We start from the raw sequence: 22,026 nt of genomic DNA, 5'->3' as shown, positions 1-22,026 counted from the left end.
TCTCTGGGTGGGGAGGGGAGGGATTAGAGCGTTTACCTGGACATTAAGAACTCCTGGAAGTTCAAGAAGCCGAGTTTAATACGTTTGGGCTGCAAACTTCTGGAGACGGTGTGTCATGGGTGGCGTTGCACTGCCTCTCATCACTCCCACAGACTGCCGTTCTGTGTTGGGAGTCCTGGGGATCTCCACTGGTTTCAGGCGCCCAGCTTTCTCCCAGCCCATCTCCCACGTGGATTTCCCGGCCAGCCGCTTCCGCCTTGGTCTGGAGCAGCTCCGCACCGAGCACTCTCCGAGCCTACAGGTTCGTGCCTCCGGCCTTTCAGACTCTCCCGGCTGGGAAATTTGCCCCACGCAGACTGCTCGCAGTTTCTGACTCTCTCAGATCTGCTCCAATTCACTTTTTTATGGGAATCTGACAGACTTTGTGAGAGATCTCCTGTAAGACGCTGCCTTCATGCGGCCATCTTGGCTCCTCCCCTTGTATTCTCATTTTTAGAAATATTATATTCATTTTCTTTTAAATCACACTGTCCCAAAATTTGACGCAGAACCCTATCTAATGACAAAAAGTATGTTCAAACAAAAGAAAATGACCCAGTGACCTAACCTTGGGAAACAGCATATGCTTCTTTGTGTACCTATAATCTACATTTTCTCCACTGAGAAGAGAGACCTCTTTCATCAACAGTTTTCTGAACTCAGGATTGTCCGTTGTATTTATCTGGATTCTGATTCCTCATTTATTATCTGCCTGCACTACTTTGGGATTTCTCTGACTTCTCCATCATGCCCCAGGAAAATCATTATTAGGAAAATCTCAACAACTTGCAAGATCTCATCAGTCTTGGTATTCCACCTCCTCACCACCCTCTGCCCCTCTTTTTGGAGGGTGAAGCCACGGATTCCAAACCTTCATTTAAGGAGAGAGCTCAGCTTAGAACCTCCCCTAATTTCCACACTACTGCACTGCTGCACTACTTTAGGACTTTTCTGACACCATGCCCTCCTTCCCCCCCACAACAGGTACCTTCCCTGCTCCCCTCTCTTTTTAACTTCCTTTCGCATGTTGTCTTCTCCTATTAGACTTTATCCTTCTCTCTTCCCATTTCCCTTTCCTCCTCTGCCTCCTCCCACCCACCCGTCTTTCTGTCTCTCTGTCTCTATATTTATCCTCAGAACTTAGCACAGTCCTTGGTACATGGCAGATAACTAATAATGCTTATTGACTGATCAATATCTTTTATGTTGTTTTACTTTACATTACTGTAACATGTATTTGTACATGCTTTGGATATATGTGTATATATATATATATGTATGTATACATATACATAGGCCTTCTATGGTTATTTATTTCTACATAATCATTAGCCATATTGACTCCTTGGGGGCATATTCCCACTAGGGGGATGACTGGGCAAAAGGGTATAGACCAGAAGTGGGGAACATGTGGCCCTCTAAGTCCTCAAGTGTGGTCTTTGACTGAATCCAAATTTCACATAACAAATCCCCTCAATAAAAGGATTTGTTCTATAAAACTTGCCGTCAGTCAAAAGGCCTCACCCAAGGACCTAGAAGGCCACATGTGGCCTCGAGGCCACAGGTTCCCCACCCCCAGTACAGACAGCATATTGACTATTTTGGCAAAGACATTGAGATAGTTATGGAGCATGCAGGAATTTATGAAGAGGTTGGCTTGACTGGGGCAGAGGATTTTTGTTTGGTAATAATGAGAAATAAAATTGTATAGTTCAGATATGGTTAAACTATAGAATATTTTGGATATGAGATTGGAAAATTTAGATTTTCTTCTAACTGCAAATTTGAGAGGGAGGTTGGCATGAAACAAATGACATTTTCAGAAGACTAATGTCATAATAGTATGTGGGATGGTTATATAGAGTGAGTTATATAGAGAGAGTCAGGGTGAGAATCAAGGAAATTATTGAAGAAATTCTAGCATGATAAAAATACCTAATAGTGTACTTAGGTAGTGCTTTATGGTTTCAAAGCACTAAATGCATATCATCTCATTTGATATTCACAACCACCCCAGTGAGGCAGGAGCTATTACTATCATCCCCACCTTACAAATGAGGAAAGAGAGTAAAAGAACTTGCCTTCCTGAGGCCAACGCTTTACTCCACCACCTATCAGCCTGGATTGTTGTTGCCTGAAAGAGGGGGAACTGAATAAATGATAGAGAATAAGAGTCCAATTAGAGACATATTTGCCAAGATCAAATCATATAATTTGGTAATACATAATATGTATAAAATGTGAAGAGGGAAGAGTTAAAGATGACATCAACAGTTTTTGCCAAGAACATTAGAACAGTTTTGCATAAGGAAAAAAAAAAGAGGGACAAAAATCCACAATGGGATATGAGGAAAAGATACTGGCAAGTACAGGATTGGGGAAGTTGGGATGTAGATAACATGATAGGTTAGCTTGGAACGTGTTGAATTTAAAGTTATAATGGGATGGAAATTTGAGATGCCTTGTGAATATTTTGAATGAAATCAAATATGGAAATATGGGACTGAAGTCTAATAAAGAGATTAGGACTGTGAACTCTGAATATATTTCTATCTACAAATAAAAAGTGGAGCTATGATTAAATAAAGCCACTGTAAAATGGTCACTATATGCTCAAGGCAAGGTAATAATATATTTTGGGGTAATAGCTTCCCTCTAACCTCTGAAGGTGACACTGAGTATAAATACAATAATTTCCATTATAGAACAACAAGAAAGAATAGATAACATGAGGACCAGAAGGTTGCAAATCTCAAACTCCATAAAAAAAATCAAGAACAAGCATTTATACCTGAAGTTGGAAAATAGCCTTTTTTGTCCTTCGATTCCTACACAGTAATTCAACTAAATTCCCTCTGGACAGAGCTATTTTGTGAGTAATCCATCATTAAAAGGAAGTTTTCTGATACTGTGGAAGGTGAGTCATGTTGTTGTCTAAGGACAATGAGTTTTGAAGTAAATTCAGTTTAATCCTTGGCTAAAGGAGTTGAGATTTGTCATCACTGAACACGTGTGCTATTGTTAGAGGCCTAGACTTGTTTCACTTTAGAAATTCTCAATTCCCTAACAGTGTGGCTTTCCAAACATATATAACTGAGATATGGTTCTATGTCATTTTTTTCCCACTGAAATTTTGGAGTAATTCAGGAAGGAAAAAAAAAAGCAATTAAGTATAATCCTACATTTTTTATTTCAAGGTATTGTAGCATTTGGGGCTGTGCACAGACATCTATTTCATACAGATTTAGTACATGTGAACACTGAGTCTGATTCATTTTCATACATAGAGATACTAGTCTCCAAAGTAAAGAACAATAGGTTACAAGCTCCCTTCTCACAAAATATATCTATATCTATTTCATCTATTGCTATATATATGTATATATGTATATATATATGTGTATATATATATATATATGTGTGTGTGTATATGTACACACACACACATGCACACACATATATACACACTTTGCCCCCAGAAACTCCCTGGGTTTTAATACATCAGCTTTGTTATTTTATTGTTCAGTTCTAGGCCTCTATAGCACTTCCTGAACATCTCTAGTCATGCCACTGCTGAGTACCCCTACTCCTTTCTGGCTTCCCTTCATGTATTGTCTCCTCCCATTAAAATGTAAGGTCTTTGTGGATAGGATTTGTTTTGCTTACTTAGCATAGTGCTTGATATACAGTAAACCCTTAATAAACCCTCTAAGTAAAAAATATCCTTGTTGATTAGAGTTCTCAATAGAATAAGCTATCTTTACAGGCTGGGAATTCCTCATAACTAATGGTCTTCAAACAGAAGCCAGATAACTTGTAAGAGATAATCTAGAGGGAATTCATAATTCAGTTTGGACCAGGAGATCCCTCTTTTTTCATGATTCTTCGATTTTAATGAAAACAGCATTTTAAAATATGGGAACAGAGGGTATGAAAGCATAAGTTATTTTCCATTTTCAGATCACTACTCTGTTAGGGTGGATCCTTTTATTCATATTCCAGAAAAGGCCTTTTTTACATTTTAAATACCACTTGTAATTTTAATTTGAGGGAATATTGCCAGTGTCTAACCATTTATAACACAAGATCAAGTTGTTTAGAGCTTCCAGATCTGGGCTCTAAATCCATTTTCAAAGAAAATAATTATGTAACCAAGTATTATGGTATCAGGTACTTCCATTATTATGTTTCTTTAGAATTGAAGCTTTGCACATACATGTGCCTGATGGGCTATGTCTATGGAGAAAGCATAGCACCTTGAAGAGAACATTAACTTACAGGTAGCTTTTAATATTATTCAACCACAAACATTTGTTAAGAACCTACTATGTCAAATACACTTAGACATTAGAGATACAAAGACAAAAATAAATAAAAAATAAAAAAACAATCAATTCATGATCTCAAGGAATTTATATTACACTAGTTTTCACCTAATATGACTTTCACAAAGATAAAAGGGGAGAGACTCATGAAAGGAATACAGAATAACTAGCTACTGTTCTCTGCTAACACAAATCAGAAAGAAAATGAGATATTTGAGTGTTAGAATATGCTAATGCAAAATATCTTAATATTATGTACATTTTATATCTTACATATGGAATAATACAAAATCACAAAGTACTAGTACGAGTGTTCCTTTGGGAGAACGGGAGGAAAGGAATAAGTATTTATATATACCACCTACTAGGTGCCAGTCCCTGAGCTTTACCTTATCTCATTTGATCCTCACCACAACCCTGTGAGGTAGGGTGCTTTTATTATGCCTATTTTATATTTAAGGAAACTGAGGAAAACAGAAGTTAAGTGACTTGCCCAAAGTCCTACAGGTAGTAAATGTCTGAGGCTAGATTTGAACCCAGGTCTTCCTGACTGTAGGCTGAGCCCTCTATCCCTTCTGCCACCTATCTGCCTCTTTGGATTGTGAAAGTGTGATTACTTAGAATGACATTCAAGAAGCATCTAGCTTTCCTTGGATCAATGAGTGATTTGCCTTTGCAACATAAATATTAGAGAAAAAAAGGTTTGAACCCTGTAGATATTATCTGATTACTTTTTTCTTCCAGAAAAAAGGTCACCCTGGCCCTCTTTATTGTTGAATTTTTTTAAGTTAAATACAGTAGTCAACATTGGGGAAAGAATCATAAAACTTAATGTTGAATAGAGAGTAGTGAGCTAAATGTCTGGTCTTCAGACTGGCTTAGAGAGAATCCAATGCCCCATTAGAAATGAATATGTTCACAGTTAATGACAAAACCATGTTTATTTCCTTCATGCATCTAATCGATGCCTGATTGGTTTTCCTATTTTTCCCAACTGATACAGATATAGAAGGCTGTGAGACTAGATCACCAGCTGATACCCGTTTTTTTTGTGAATGTTCAACTTCCGGTCTTGGTACATCCTCCGATTTTAATCTTCTGTGAATCAGCTTAGAAGATGGAGCAAAAATAGTGCCTTTGTCCATGTTGGCAGGAGGACCAGCAGCTATCTTTTTCTCAACTCTTCCTTCTGTTTTGAAAACTCTAAGAGAACTTGAAGGATCAGAAGATTTTTTAGTATGTAAGACTTCTGGATGCTTTTCAGCTTTATTGTGTTCTTCATTTACTCTAGATGCAGCAAAAGTTGGCTGAAATCTGTGAAACGACATTGTTCTGGTATCTGTTGAGGTGGTAAGTTATTAGGCCATCGGTATTTATTCACTGTGGGATGCACATGAGGACCTAGAGCCCATGACGGCTGTAGTCTCGGAGGCACTACAGAAGGATGGATGACAACCCCAACCTCTCATTTTCTTGTTGTGACTGTAAAGGTTCTATTTATATCTAAAGATGATGATGTAGAATAAGAGCGATGAGGTCTTGAAGGTGGGGGTAGGGGTGCAGGGTTATGTGGGGATGTTCCTAAATGTGACCTCTATGGAGTTATAGTGTTTCCAATCTGCTCTAGGAAAGAGATAAAAGTTTCTGAAACAACTGTAATAATCAACTGTATTTCCAGAAACAGATTTCACTGATGAATTATGTTCTGACCATAAGGAATTCTGTAACCTCCAAGAGAAATTCTATAACTAATCTTACATTGCTATTGACCACCACAAACTGGGTAAATTGAGTTGCCAGTTACATAAAGTGAAGAAAAAGATCAGGGATATGATGATTTTTAAAAGAGCTTTAGAAAAAAATTTCTAGCCCATGAAAGATGTGTGAATTATACTTTGATCTATACAGAAAAAAGAAAGGCAATTAGAACAATCCTATACTTTAGGATTAAGATTTTTTAGTATATTTTGTGTTTAACTTTTACGTTGGAACTTTTAGTTTTAACATTGCACTTAACTTTTAGGATCTGATTATGAAGAGGGAAATAACATTATTTTCCCACTGATAATCTTATAATCATTAGGGAAAGAAGACAAGGCTATATATGTCACTTGAGGCCAGAAATAGTCTTTTATACATTTTCATATCCCCTTTTACAGTGCTATTCGCCCAATAAAGGTTTATCAATTAGTTGATACTTTGATACTTTAATTAAATTTCAACCTTATTGATTTGATTGTTCCTTCCAAGAGTTGACTGAAAACCATTCATACCTTTTTTATTCTGGGTGATTTTAATGCATACTCTCTCATCAACCAATGAGAATTTACTCAAGACAGTGGTGTCGGGCAAAAGTGAGATGAGGAAGGGTACTCAAGATCTTTCACATTAGTGGGCACTAAAAGAGCATAGAGGCTACACATTAATTTTCCCTTGTTCTTCTTACTTAACTCACAGGCTTCCTTTTCCAGATATACTTCTCCTGTGAATACATTTTATTCTACTTCTACTGCACAATTATTTGTCCCTGATAGGCTACCCATGTCTGTTATACTCTCCTTCTGTTCCCTTTTGGTGACTTGCAAAGTGAATACCTTACAATCTGTTCTATCAATTAAAATAACAAATTCAGAAGATAGAAATCAAAATGACCTTGATAAATTGGGGAAAATACATCCCCAAAAGTGTCACAAGTGACAACAAAGGACAAGGTAGCTCTTTAATGGACAAAGAACACACTAGATAGATATAAAATAGTTAAAATTAATAAAGAGCAATCCATTCTTCAGACAATTGTTAAAACAGTCATTCTAACAAATGAGTTTGACCACATCACTCTCCTACACAGAAACATTCAGGGTCTCCTCATTGTTTCTAAGATAAAACACAAATTCCCTAGTCTGACATTTAAGACAACACATTCTAGTCTACCATTTTAGGTATTTCACATTGTTCTCCTTCACATATAATGTATCATAGCCAAACTAAACAGCTAGTAAGGCTTCTCCAAACTTGACATTCTATCTCCAGGGCATACATCCCATCAATTCATCTCCTATCCTTACAACACACTTTCTTTTCAGACTGCTTCAAGGCTCAGTTCAGAGGCACCCCGCCCTTTACAGCCTTCCCTGATTCTCATATCTGAGAGTTCTTTCCCCCCCTTCAATATGACTACTTTTTCCACATCTCTTCTTTAGCCCCACCATTCCTTATCTTGTATTGTATTTATCTATGTAGTTGTTTTGTGTATCCTAACATATTATAAATTCCTTGAGGGCAGGTGCTGTTTTATTTTTGGTTTTGCAATCCCAATACTTAAAACATACCCTGTATTGTGGTTCAGAGCAAGAGGTGTCAAAAATTCAGCTCACAGGCCACAGGCAGCCTACAATACTCCTGATTGTGGCCCAAAAGAGAATACAATGTAATTGGAAATATTTAGCAAAATAAATACTAATATAATATAAAAATAAAACAAATAACATAACATTTTAAAACAAAGTCACTATGTAGTCAAGGGATCCTTATGTGTCGATTAGTGGGCCTTGTTTTTATCTGGGTTTGATATGACTAGAGTAGAGCAAGGAGAACTTGGGGTCAGGACAGTCTGGTTTTGAAATATGTTTCTACCACTTACTAGTCCTGTGTTCCTAGGTAAGTAATTTAACCACCCCAACACTCAATTTCCCCATCTATAAATGAGTATTATAATACCAGTAGCAAGTACTTCATAGGGAGAATGCAAGGCTCAAAAAATATAACATATGATAAGTCACTATTTAAACTTTAGAGCTCTCTCTAACTGTAGATTATTATCACAGTATCTTGTGCATAGGAAATATTTACTATAACTTGGCTGGATTTAACATAAGGACAGATTAAAAAAAAAACAATCTGGATGCCATAGAGTACCACTAATCTATCATGCATTAAATTGAAGAGTTGACATTCATTTATTTTTTCTAGATTTTGGCTTTAAAAGAAAGGGCCTCCAAAGTAAACCTTTTTCATGTTCTAGGATCTTTTCACATTCAATCATTATGCTAAAAACTCATATATTGACTTCTTTCTTTGCTTTCTCTATTAGTCTATGTACAACAAAATGAGAGTCACTAGAGACCTGATTTTATTGTTCCCTCCAAAATGTAAAAAGCTATGACACTATATTACTTTCTATTTTTACATTATTCACAATGAAATCAATTGCCATCATTACTTGGAAAACTCACTTCATAATAATGAATAAACTGTTCCAATGATTTGGGTTTTATTGCTAAGAAGACAAAGTTCAATTCTGAATGAATAGAACAGTTCCATTTCTGAATCCCCAGTTTGAGAGGAACTAATATATTTCAAGTCCTAAGACCAGAAATATATTCCTCTTCCCCACCATCTCTGCCTACTAAAATCCTTGTTAGACTTTAGGGCAAGATAAGCTTCCGCTGATCCTCACAGCCCTATTCCAATCAAGTAGATACGATTTTTCTTTGCTCAAAAATCTTGTGATAGTTTTCCATTTGTTTCCTACCCATTTACCATACTGTAAATGTGCGTTCTTTTTCTATTTTTCTCTAGTATTCCTGGAAAAATTATAAAATACCTGAGGTTAGGAACTATGTTGCATTTATTTGTATATCTTCCCAAGCACCTAGTATAGTATTTCTTAAATTAAATTGAATGCCAAATATCAAAATATCGGCACCATATTATCTCTGGTCATCTTTAGGTCTCTTCTAACATGTTTTAATGATATGTCCTTAGTTTTCAAAGTTGGCAGATGGAGATATTGGTCATTTAATATTTGTGTCTTTTTAAAACCTGTCATTGTAAACAAAGCTTAGTGTTATCTGATATCTCTTATATAGTGACACATACGAAAAATCCTGGGGTTAACTTATTTCCAGAGAAACAAAGCAAAATCAAACTTTGTCTCTGTAGAAAGCTTTGACTACCTTTTCTGATCAGACTATGAAAATTGTGTAAGCCTTTCTCTTTCTTTTTTCTTTAGCTGTCAGAAAGGGGCAATCACCCATCATAGTCTTGACTTTTGTCTTGCCACAAAACTCTGATGACTCTGGAGGACAGAGCGAGACTGATGACTTTGCACAGCTCTGCTTCACTTAAACCAATTCATGTTCAAGTTAAGATATTGCCCTAGGGATACCACCCTAGTGATATCATTGGTCCTCTTCAAGATTGAAGGATGAACAACAACAATCTCCAATCAGTTTTATTTCTTTGTTTTCTGGTCTTATTTTACATTATGGAAGGATCTTGAAATCCTTAAGGAAATTAGTGGGATATAAATATGTAATGGGGCAGCTATGTGGTGAAATGGATAAAGTACTTGACCTGTAGTCATGAAGATCTGAGTTCATCTCAGACTTTAGACATTTACTAGCTGTATGATCCTAGACAAGTCATTTAACCCTGTTTGCCTTAGTTTCTTTATCTGAAAAATGAGCTGTGTAAGGAAATGGCAAACCACTCCAGTATCTTTGCCAAGAAAACCCCCAAAGGGGTCACAAAGAGTTAGACACGACTGAAAAGTGATTAACCGAATGAATAATAGGGACTGTTCATATGCAGGATGAAAGCAGATTGCCTTGCAGGTGATTATTTTAAAATGCAAAAATCTAAAGTTTCCTTTTGGGAGATCTTTTTTTAAATATAAAACAAATGCCTAAAAATGTAAAATGATAAATTATTTTGTGTAATTTCTAGATAATTTCTATATAAATCAATTTGAAAAGGTCATATCTTAGATTCCAAGGTCATGACTGAAGTATGAATCATCTTTACATTTTCCTGAACAAGTGGTCAAACAATCTCCATGTGAATTGTTACAAATGATAGAAAACTTACCCCTTGAGGGGATAATAATTATCCCTAAGTTCTCTCTTATATTGAACTGAAATTTGCCTTCCTGCAACTTCCATTAAGTGGTCCTAGTTTTGTTCTCTAGCACCAAGCTGAGTTCATTCTAAATGAAGAAAGCAAGCACCACTGTGACCCCTAATCCCACACTCATCTCTAGGTTAAACACTGCCCCTCCTTCCTTCTACTGATCAACTTGACACAGTTTAGCACTTAATAATCCTTGTGTTCAATATTTTCTGGATCACCTCGAAAATGTCCTTCACATCTCTGCCATCCGAAAGTAAAATACTTGAATAGTCAGTTATGATTCCATTCCACTTTAGGAGAAATTAAAATAGAATGAACACTGCAGTACTATCTCTGGGCAAGGAGGCTTAAGTTCTTTGCCTCAACAACTGATAATGTGACCTAGAGCTAACTGATGCCAGTTCAGGAAAATACTAAAGAGAAACAAAAATCATTTTTTCCACACTAGAAAATCATATAAAGAGCTTTATAGGTTTTAATTTAAATATTTTTTTCTTATATACAATAAAAGATAAAAATCTACAATATGCACTTAGAAGGATAAATACCAAATAAAAATGTTTTTATACAAACAGTATCTTAGTGTGCCACTAAAAGTCCTGCCCTGTATAAGGGGCAGTGTGGAGCTGGTGAGAGCTGGAGCTTCATTTCTTAACTAGTTCTCCATTGGGGACTCTCCAAATAGGAATTTTCTTCCAGTGTCAAGTCTGTTTCAAGCTTTGAGAATGAAGATGGAAGAGGCTAACCCCACTTCAGGTTGCTGATGGAAAAGACTTGGAAGACATGAGAGAAGCATGCAATCTCCATCATGTCCTTAAAACCAGCTTATCATTCTAGAAAATTCAGGGAGCTTCATCTTGGGTGAGATCCAAGACCCTTTCTCCTGGTGGAGCCAATTTACCTCGCTCCCAAAGGGAGAGCTCCTTCACTCGGTATTGTCTGATATACCTCTATATTCACCTATGTATTCCTTCTATGATTCCTATTTTTCTGTGGTTTGGATAGATTGGGTTCTTTGCTATTTTTTATTTGTGTTCATTATGGAACTGCCATCAGATGGGGGAGGGGTCAAGCCTTGGATATAGAATTTGGGGTCTCTTGGCCTCCCAAAATGACAAAGTGGTAGAAATTAGCTCAAACCCTATTGTATGCCCTAAGGGAGCAGACAGATATATTTATAGCCTAGTATGCCCTGATCCTAGAGTGCTGATCCCAGGCCCCAATATAAGACCTCTTTTCCTGACAGGAATGAAAGCCTCCCTTGGAGAAGGGTCAAGGGTAGAGTGGGGGATGGGGAGAAAATGCTAGAAACATCTATTGTGCCTCCCTTCAAACTCATGCAGTGGGAGACCTCACCACAGGGCAACCTCTCTACACATATGGGACTCATCACTTTTATTGCCGTACCACTATAAGAGAATTTAAGAAATCCTATAAGTTTGAAGGACAAATGACTAAAGTGTGTTATAAATCACCTATATATGCTAACTTCCTTGAATCAATAGACCAAACTGAATTTCATCCCCTAGATTTCATCTAACCTACTTCTCCCACCTCAGCCCCATCAAACAAACAAAAATTCTCCAGATAAGTAATTTTCTAAGTTCATCCCTTTTCTACATTTTTTCAGACAGCTTGTATTATCTGACCCTTAACAGATCCTTAGCTATGAAAGCATGCCCAAGTTAGGCCTGCAGCACAACTTAATAGCCAAATCTTCTAATTTCTACTTTCACTTTACCACATCACCAATGCAAGGAGTCTCTCAGTCAAAATGGCATTCATTAAGCATCTACTCCATGCCAGCTACTGTGTTAAGTACACAGTACATCTATGAAGGTAGAGAATTTAATTACTTAATGGGATGAGATGTGAGTAGGGTTATGTCAATTTGTTTCTCACCACTGATTTCTGTAGTTTTTCCCCATTTCAGAATGCACTTAGGATAAATTCTCAGCCAAAATTGTGTAGAATACGAGGTTACATAATTTTTCTAATTATTATGTACACAATTTTTTAAATGCTAGCTCTGAAGGATTTCTGAGACATCCATAATCAGAATAATTCAAAAGGAGTTTCAGAAAGAGAAATCCCTGTAGTGCCATTGCATTTAATTTTAACTCAGCTACATATAAAAATTCTACTCCAAATGACACAGGTTTAGCATATCAAAATCATGCCACCAAATCAAAGAAAAACTAGTATGAAGTCTTCCAAAGATCAGGCCTTTCCAGACATGGATGATATTCTCTTCCCACTGAGTTGGTACAAAACATTCCCTTCTAAATTCACTGAAGTAGTGCTTGTCCTGCTGGGGTCCACGAACCAGAGGGATTGATATTGAGTCACATATACAAAGAGCTACTACGTCAAGATAAAGAACTCTGGAGCTCAAATAATGTTTGCTTCTGTGATTGATTATAGGGTCTTGACAACTCTGAATGAAGCAGTTCAAAATAAGTAGTAAATGAGTCTATTCTCTAATAGCCATAATCTTTATAAAAACATCAGATTAAAAATAATACAAATTTCTGTCTCTTTAAAATTATTTTTTATTTTGTAAAATATTTCCCAATTACATGTAAATTTTTAACAATCTGTTTTTAAAATTTTGAGTTGCAAGTTCTCTGCTCCTCTGATACCCTTCCTTAAAAAGGCAATTTGATTTCAATTATACATGTGAGGTCACATAAAACATATTTCCAGACAAGCCATATTGCAAAAGAAAATAATAAAAAAAATGCTTCATTCCACATTCAGGGTTCATCAGTTCTTTATCTGGAAGTGGATAGTATATTTTCCTTTGGAACTCTCTTGGATCATTCTTTCAATCTGGGTAGCTAAATCATTCGCAATTGATCATCCTTAAAATACTGCTGTTCCTGTGTATAATATTCTTATAGTTCTCACTTCACTTTGCATGAATTCATGTAAATCTTTCCAGGTTTTCTGGAACCATCCTGGACATCATTTCATATAGCACAATAGTAGTATCTTTCACCATAATGTACCACAACTTGTTTAGTGGCTCTTTAATTGATAGGGAACCCCTCGATTTCCAATAGTATGCCACCACGTAAAAGCTGCTAAAATATTTTTGTACAAATAGGTCTCTCCCACCTTTTATTTGATTTTTTTGGGATATAGATCTAGTGGGGCTACCATTGAGTCAAATGGCATGCACAATTTTATAGCACTTTGAGCTTAGTTTTCAACTGTTCTCCAGAGCAGTTGGACTAGTTCACAACTCCAACAATAGTGCATGTTTCCCATTTTTTTTCACATCCCCTCTGGGATTTGTCATTTTCCTTTTCTGTTATGTTAGCCACCTTGATAGGTGTGAGGAAGTATCTCACACTCCCTTAATTTGCATTTCCCCAATCAGTAGTGATTCAGAGCAATTTTTCATGTGTTTATTGATAGCTTTGAGTTCTCCATCTGAAAACTGCCTGTTCATATCCTTTCACCATTTATCAATTGAAGAATGGCTTTTTTCATAAATTGGGCTCAATTTCCTATATATTTGAGGAAGTAGCCATTATCAAAGTGTGGTGATAATGTGATTGAACATCTTTCCCACCCATTCAATAGGCTTCAGGTGGGGCCAGTTAAGAGAGGCAGGCCCATACCTTTGTGATGCCAATCAGTGATGAAAGATCTTTCCCACACTATTTGCCTATTGGACTTGAAGCCCTCAGGCCCTAAAAAGAACTTATACACCCAGAAGGCAACTATTGAGAACTGAGAATTCAGAAGTCAGAAGAGAAGCTAGACTTCAGAATTCAGCCCTAGGAGGAGTTAGAACTAAGTCCACAGAGCTGCAGAAGAGAGTGCTGAGGGGAGAGTGGCAACCAGAGAGCTGCAGACCAGAGGACTGAGTGGAGAGAGGACACAGGCAAGGAAACAGTTAGGATTCCTGAGTGATTGTTTATGGGAAGGCCCTGGGGGGCGTGGGGGTGGGGAGGAAAGGTTACAGGATGACTTGCTTCTTTGCTGCAATACCCTGTTTTAATCTCCTTGATATTACATTGATATGGGCTTACTGGTTCTGTAATACAATTACTGCTATATCAAATTGGAATTACTGGTTCTGAGATTTGATTCTTTGGTGCCTAAATAAATGTTATATTTCCTCTGCCTTCTACCAAGAGAGTTTTTCATACTTTGCAATTTTGAACCATACAGGCATGTCCATGGTCATCCTCTACACCATGAATCTTGCCTACTGATGTATAGAGAAACATGGCAAATCCCCACCTCCCAGTTTCCTTTTTTCTTACTAATTTTGGCTGCATTAGTTTTGTTTCTACAAAAAATATACTTTCATTTTTATGTAATCAAAATTTTCTATTTTGCTTCCCATATTCTCTTCTATCTCTTGTTTGGTCATAGTTGCTTCCCTTATCAATAGATCTGACAGGCACAGTTTCCCATGCTTCTCTATTTATATCACCTAAATCATTTATCCATTTTGACCTTATCTTGGTATATGGTGTGAAATGTTGATCTATGCTTAGTTTCTGGAAAACTGCTTTCCAGTTTTCCCAGCAACTTCTGTCAAATGTTGAGTTTTTATCTCAAAAGTTTGGATCTTTGGGTTTATCAAATGCTATATTACTATGGTCTTTACTACTTTGTATAGTGTACTTAATCTATTCCACTAATCTACATTTTAGCCAGTACCAGATTGTTTTGATGATTACCACCACTTTATAATGCAGTTTAAAATCTGTAACTGCTAGGCTGCCTTTCCTAACATAATTTTTCATTGATTCCTTTATATTCTTAACCTTTTTTCTCTATCAGATGAATTCTGTTACTAATTTTTCTACCTCTATCAAATATTTCTTTGATAGCTTGGTTGGATACTGCATAAATAAATTAATTTAGGTAGAACTGCCATTTTTATTACATTGGCTTGACCTATCTATGAGAAATTAATATTTCTACAATTGTTTAGATGTGTCTTTATTTTTTTGTGAAAAATTGTTTTGCAATTGCATTTATATAGTTCCTGGATTTGGCTTGGAAAATAAACTTCCAAATATTTTATATTGCCTACAATTGTTTGGAATGGAATTTCTCTTTTTATTTCTTCCTGATAGGTTTTATTGGTAGTATATAGAAATATTAATGACTTATGTGGATTTTGTAGTGTGAAATTTTGCTGAAGTTGTTAATTGTTTCAAGTTGTTTTAATCAATTCTCTAGAGTTCTCTAAGTACACTACAAAGAGTTCCTTTTGTCTTTTAATTCCTTAATTTTTAATTTTATTATTGCTATAGTTAGCATTTTTATTACATTGTTGAATAATAGTGATGAGAATAGACCTCCTTGCTTCACTCCTGATATTATTGGATAGGCTTCAAGTTTATTCTCACACAAATAATGCTTGCTCTTGGTTTTAGATAGATACTGCTTATCATTTTAAGAAAGACTATCAATTACTATGCTTTCTACTTAAAGTAGTAATGAGTATCGCATTTTGTCAAAGGCATTTTCTGTATCTATTGATACATGATTTTTGTTCTTACTGATACTCTCAATTATGCTAATAGTTTTCCTAATAATAAACCATCCCTGCCTTCCTGATATATGTTCTGAATTCTTTATAGTTTATGAGCTTTTGACATATTGCCATAATCTCATTTTTCCTAGTAAGCCCAATGATAGCTTGTTTAAATTCTTTTTCCTAAGATAGAATTATTTAAGTATTTTATTTCTTCTTCTATTAATCTGGGCATGTTTCTGTAAATATTCTATAAATAACCCACTTGGGTCATGTTTTTGTAAATATTCATCCATTTCATTTAAACTGTCAGTGTTAGTGGAATATAGTTAGATGACATAACTCTTAATTGCTTTAATTTCATTTATTGGTGGTCCATTTACTCTTTTCACTTTTGATACTGGTAATCTGGTTTTCTTCTTTCTTTTTAAAAATCAAATTAACCAATGGTTTATCGAATTAATATTGGATTTTCAAAAAAAGCTCCTAGTTTTATTTGCTAAGTTCTATTATGTTGCTTTCAATTTTTAAACCTTTCTTTTTATTTTGAGGATTATCAATTTCATGTTAAATTTTAATTTTTAATTTGTTCCTTTTCTAGTTTTTTTAAATTATATATCCAAGTTATTGATCTGCTCTTTCTTTATGTTATTGATGTATGTATCTAGAGATGAATTTTCCCTTACCTACTGCTTTTGCTGTGTCCCACAAATTGGGGAATGTCTTCTTATTGTTGTCATTCTCTTTGATAAAATTATTAGATGCTTCTATGATTTGTTCTTTGCCCCACTCATTCTTTAAAATTAGATTAGTTTTTAGTTTTTATTCCTTGCTTCCAAAGTCCTTTATTAAATGTAATTTTTAATGCATCATGGTCTGAAAAGGGAACCTTTAATATTTCTGCTTTTCTGCATTTGGATGTGTGGGGTTTTTGCCTGATACACAGTCTAATTTTGTGGTGATACATGAACAGCTGGGAAAAAAGGTACATTCCTTTCTATTCCCAATCAATTTCCCCCAAAGGTCTATCATATTTAACTTTTCTAAGATTTTATTCATGTATTTGATTTCTTGTTTATTTTTTAGTTAGATTTATCTAGCACCAGGAGGACAATGTCGAGGTCCTCAAAGTATATTTTTTACTGGCTATTTCTTTCTTTAAGAATTTGGATGCTCTACCATTTGGAGCATATATGTTTAGTATTGATACTACATTGTCTATGCTTAGCGTGATTTAGTTTCCCTGCGTAGCCCTTTTATTTTTATTTTCTGCTTTGTCTGAGATCATGATTGCTATCCCTGCTCTTTTTACATCAGCTGAAGCATAATAGAGTCTGTTGCAGCCCCTTATTCTACCTCAGTGTATCTCTCAGTTTCAAGTGTGTTTCTACTAAATAACATATTGTTGGATTCTGGTTTTTACTCCATCTGCTTCCATTTTATAGGCAAGTTTATCCAATTCACATTCACAGTTGTGAATTTCCCTCCATCCTATTTTCTTCTGTTTATAATTTTTTCTCTTTCTTTTATCTGCCCTCCCCCTTTGTCATTTCACCTTTATCACCTTCCTCTCCTAAGTCTCTGTTGGATAAGATAGATTTCTATTACCAACTGAGTATATGTGTGAATGCATGTGTGTATGTATGTGTATAATTTGAACCAACTCAAATATAAGTGAGGTTTGAGTATTGCCCACCACCACCTCCACTATTTTCCCCTCCAAAGTAAAAAGGTTTTCCTCGCATGCCTATTTTGAGATAATTTCTCCCATTCTTCCTCTCTCTCCCTACTTTTCCCATGGCATCCCTATTTCTTGCCTATTCATTTTTTATTAGAATCCCAACATAATTGACTCATTTCTGCACTCTATTACTTTGCAGAAGACTTTTAACTTCCCTAATAATAATAGTTATCAGAAGATCTATGGAAACAGTTTAACCTTATTGAGTCCCATATGATTTCTTTTATGTTTACTTTTTTGCATTTCTCTTGAGTCTCATAGAGAGCTATTCAGCTCTGATCTTTTCATCAGGAATGTATCACTATTCAACTCTGATCTTTTCATCAGGAATGCATATAAGGCCTCTATTTCATTAAATATCCATTTCCCCCTCAAAGGACTATACTTAGTTTTGCTGGGTAAGTTATTCTTGGTTGCAATCCCAGCTCTTTTGCTTTTTGGAATATCTTGTTCCAAGTCCTTTGCTCCTTTAATATTGGAGCTGCTAAATATTGTGTAATCCTAACTGTGACTTCATGATATTGGAGTGGATTCTTTCTTGCTGCTTTAAGTATTTACTCTTTGAACTCAAAGCTCTAGAATTTGGCCTTAACAATAGTGGCTTTAACTTTTGGCATCTCTTTCAGATGCTGAATTTTTGTTAGATTTTTTTCAATTTCTATTTTTCCTTCTAGTTCTAGGATATCTAATTAGTTTTCCTTGAAAATTTCTTGGAATATGATGCCTAGGACCTTTTTTTTTTGATCGTGGCTTTCATGCAATCTAATATTTCTTAAATTATCTCTCTTTGATTCATTTTCCAGGACAATTCTTTTTCCAATTTGATATCTCAAGTTTTCTTCTATTTTTTCATTCACTTGACTTCCTTTTCCTAGGGACTTCTACATCATAGAATCAATATATCTGTGGTTGTGAACAATGCTCTCCAGGTTCTGCTCTGCTAACTCAGCATTATATCATGTAGGTTTTTAAAGGTTATTATGAAGTTCGTATCTTCCCCATTTCTTATAGCATAATAGCATTTCATTATATTCATATACCACAACTTGTTTATTCATTCCCCAATTGATGGGCATCCCCTTGATTTACAGTTCTTTGATACCACAAAAAGAGCTGATATAAATATTTTTGTACATGCAGGTCCCTTTCCCACTTATGTGATCCCTTTGGGAAACAGCCCTAGAAGTGGTATTGCTGGGTCAAAGGGTATGCACATTTTTATAGCCCTTTGGCCATAGTTCCAAATTGCTCTCCAAAATGGCTGGCTCAGTTCACAACTCCATCAACAATGTAACAGTGTTCCAATTTTTCCCACATCCTCTCCACCATTTCTCATTTTCCTGTTTTGTTGTGTTAGCCAATCTGACAGGAGGGTTGTGGTAGCTAAGAGTTGTTTTGACTGGCATTTCTCTAATCCATAGTTATTTAGAGCATTTTTTCATATGCCTATACATATCTTTAATTTCTTCTTCTGAAAACAGCCTGTTCATATCCTTTGACCATTTCTCCATTGGGAAATGGCTTCTATTCCTATAAATTTGGCTCAGTTCCCTGTATATTTTAGAGATGAGCCTTTATCAGAGACACTAGTTGCAAAGATTTTCTCCCAATTGTCTGCTTCCCTTCTAATCTTTGTTGCATTGGCTTTGTTTATACAAAAACTTTACAATTTAACATAATCAAAATTACCCATTTTGCATTTTGCAGTGCTCTCTATTTATTGTTGTGTCATGAATTCTTTGCTTTCCAATAACTCTAATAGGTAAACTATTCCTTGCTCTGCCAAATTGCTTATGGTATCAGCCTTTATTCCTAAGTCATTAACCCATTTTGGCTTTATTTTGGTATATGGTGTAAGCAGTTTTTGTGAAATAGTGAATTCTTAGCCCAGAAGCTGTATTCTTTGGGTTTACCAAAGAGTAGATTGCTGTAGTCATCGACTACTGCATCTTGCGTACCTAACCTATTCCGCTGATTCATGCCTCTGTTTCTTAGCCAGTACCAAGTAGTTTTGATGACTGATGCTTTATAGTACAGTTTAATATTTAGTATAGCTAGGCCACCTTCCCTAGCATTTCTTTTCATTAATTGCCTAGATATTCTAGACTGCTTGTTCTTCCTGATGAATTCTGTTATTATTTTATCCAGCTCTGTAAAATAATTTTTTGGTAGTTCAATTGGTATAGCACTGTTTCAACAATCCCACTACCAGCTGCTGTGGGGGTGTAAAACCAACAACAACCAGCTCAAAGAATGCTGCAAGCCCAGGTTCTTTTGATCTGCTTTACTAAGGAAAGCAATGTTAAGGGGTTAACAATCTTACTTTAATCCAGCATACAAACAGCATTCACTTAGTTCGGGGGGAAAAAGCCAGCACCCTGAACTTCAGAGCAAATACAAAAAAATTACAAACAGTCCAAATACAAATCATAGTTACCAAGAAAACCATCAACATTTGAGTTCAGCTGGAAGGCCCTTAGAGTGGCTGCCCAGAGTCCTGTACCTCCAGGACTGAAAGCCTTAAGCAAATAGCTCTGTTCTCCCTTTTTATACAGTTTCAGACATCATCAAATGTCATCTGAGCGACCAGAACTTAGGCTCCTGTGATTGTGTCTTGTGTTAGCACCTCCCTTCATTGGCCCCATCTAGAGCCCCACCTTAGTTACCAATTCACACCCACATAGGCTTAGTAAATAATAAATAGGGCTTTGGGCCTGGTGCTTAGCACCTAGTGAGACTCAGTCAAAGACACTGAATTAATCAAAGGAAACAAAGGCCAAACTCTTCAAGGATCCCCAAAACGGGCATTGAATAAGAAAATTAATTTAGGTAAAATTATCATTTTTATTATTATTTTATTTATTTTTTATTATATTAGCCCAGCCTTACCATGAGCAACTGATGTTTTTCCATTTATTTAGATCTGACTTTATTTGTGTGAAAAGTGTTTCATAATTATGCTCATATAGACCCTGGGTTTGTCTTGGCAGGTAGATCCCCAAATATTTTACAGTGTCTATGGCAAATTTAAATGGAATTTCTGTCTCTTGCTGTTGGGCTTTGTTAGTAATATATAGGAATGATGAAGATTTAAGTGGGTTTATTTTATATCCTGCAACTTTGCTATAGTTGTTTATTATTCCAAGTACTTTTTGCTTGATTCTCTAGGATTCTCTAAGTAAATCATTATATCATTTGAAAAAGTAATAATTTAGCTTCCTCTTCACCTGTTTTAATTGCTTCAATTACTTTTTCTTCTCTTATTGCTACAGCTAATGTTTCAAGTGCCAAATTGAATAACAGGGATGATAACGGACATCCTTGTTTCACCCCTGATCTTATTGGCAATGCATCTAGTTTATCTGCATTACGAATAACACTTGTTATTGGTTTTAGATAGATGCTATTTATAATTTTAAGGAAGGCTCCATTTATTCCTATGCTTTCTAGTGTTTTTAATAGAAATGGTTATTGTATTTTATCAAGGGTTTTTTCTGCATCTATTGAGATGATTATATGGTTTCTGCTAGTTTTGTTGTTGGTAGGATCAATTATGCCAATAGCTTTCCTCATACTGAACCAGCCTTGCATTCCTAGAATAAATCCACCCTGGTAGTAGTGTATTATTCTCCTGATAAGTTGCTGCAATCTTTTTGCTGATATTTTATTTAAAATTTTTGCATCAATATTCATTAGGGAAATTGGTCCATAATTTTCTTTCACTGTTTTGACTCTTCCTGGTTTGGGTATTAGTACCATATTTGTGTCATAAAAGGAATTTGGTAGGACTCCTTCAACTATTTCCCCAAATAGTCTATAAAGTATAGGAATTAATTGTTCTTTAAATGTTTGATAGAATGCACATGTAAAACCATCTGGCCCAGGAGATTTTTTCCTAGGAAGTTCATTGCTGGCTTGCTCACTTTCTTTTTCTGAGATGGGGTTATTTAGGTGTTTTACTTCCCCTTCTGTTAACCTGGGCAATGTATATTTTTGTAAATATTCATTCATTTCCCTAAGGTTGTCAAATTTATAGGCATACAATTAGGCAAAATAATTCCTAATTATTGTTTTAATTTCCTCTTCATGGGATGTGAATTCACCCTTTTCATTTTTGATACTGGTAATTTGGTTTTCTTCTTTCTTTTTTTAATCAAATTGACCAAACACTTATCAATTTTGTTTTTTTTTCCCATAAAACCAGCTCTTAATTTATTATTGATTTAATAGTTTTCTTGATTTCAATTTTATTAATTTTTCCTTTGATTTTCAGTATTTCTAATTTGGTATTTAATTGGGGATTTTCAATTTGTTCTTTTTCTAGCTTTTTCAGTTGCATGCCCAATTCATTGATCTCCTTTTTCTCTATTTTATTCACATAAGCATGTAAAGATAGAAAACTTCCCCTAAGAACTGCTTTTCCTGCATCCCACAAGTTTTGGCATGTTGTCTCATTATTGTCATTCTCTTGAATGAAGTTATTGTTTCTTTGATTTGTTCTT

General features: G+C 35.5%; 1 pseudogene; it reads right to left on the bottom strand.

Moving 5' to 3' along the window:
• Window positions 1–5,242: 5,242 nt before the first annotated feature.
• Window positions 5,243–8,577, bottom strand: LOC118854853 (annotated as a pseudogene).
• Between the last annotated feature and the right edge of the window lie 13,449 nt (window positions 8,578–22,026).

This window comes from Trichosurus vulpecula, chromosome 6 (genome assembly GCF_011100635.1).
Source record: "Trichosurus vulpecula isolate mTriVul1 chromosome 6, mTriVul1.pri, whole genome shotgun sequence".
Taxonomy (NCBI): Eukaryota; Metazoa; Chordata; class Mammalia; order Diprotodontia; family Phalangeridae; genus Trichosurus; species Trichosurus vulpecula.
This window is presented reverse-complemented; position numbering and strand designations above follow the sequence as displayed.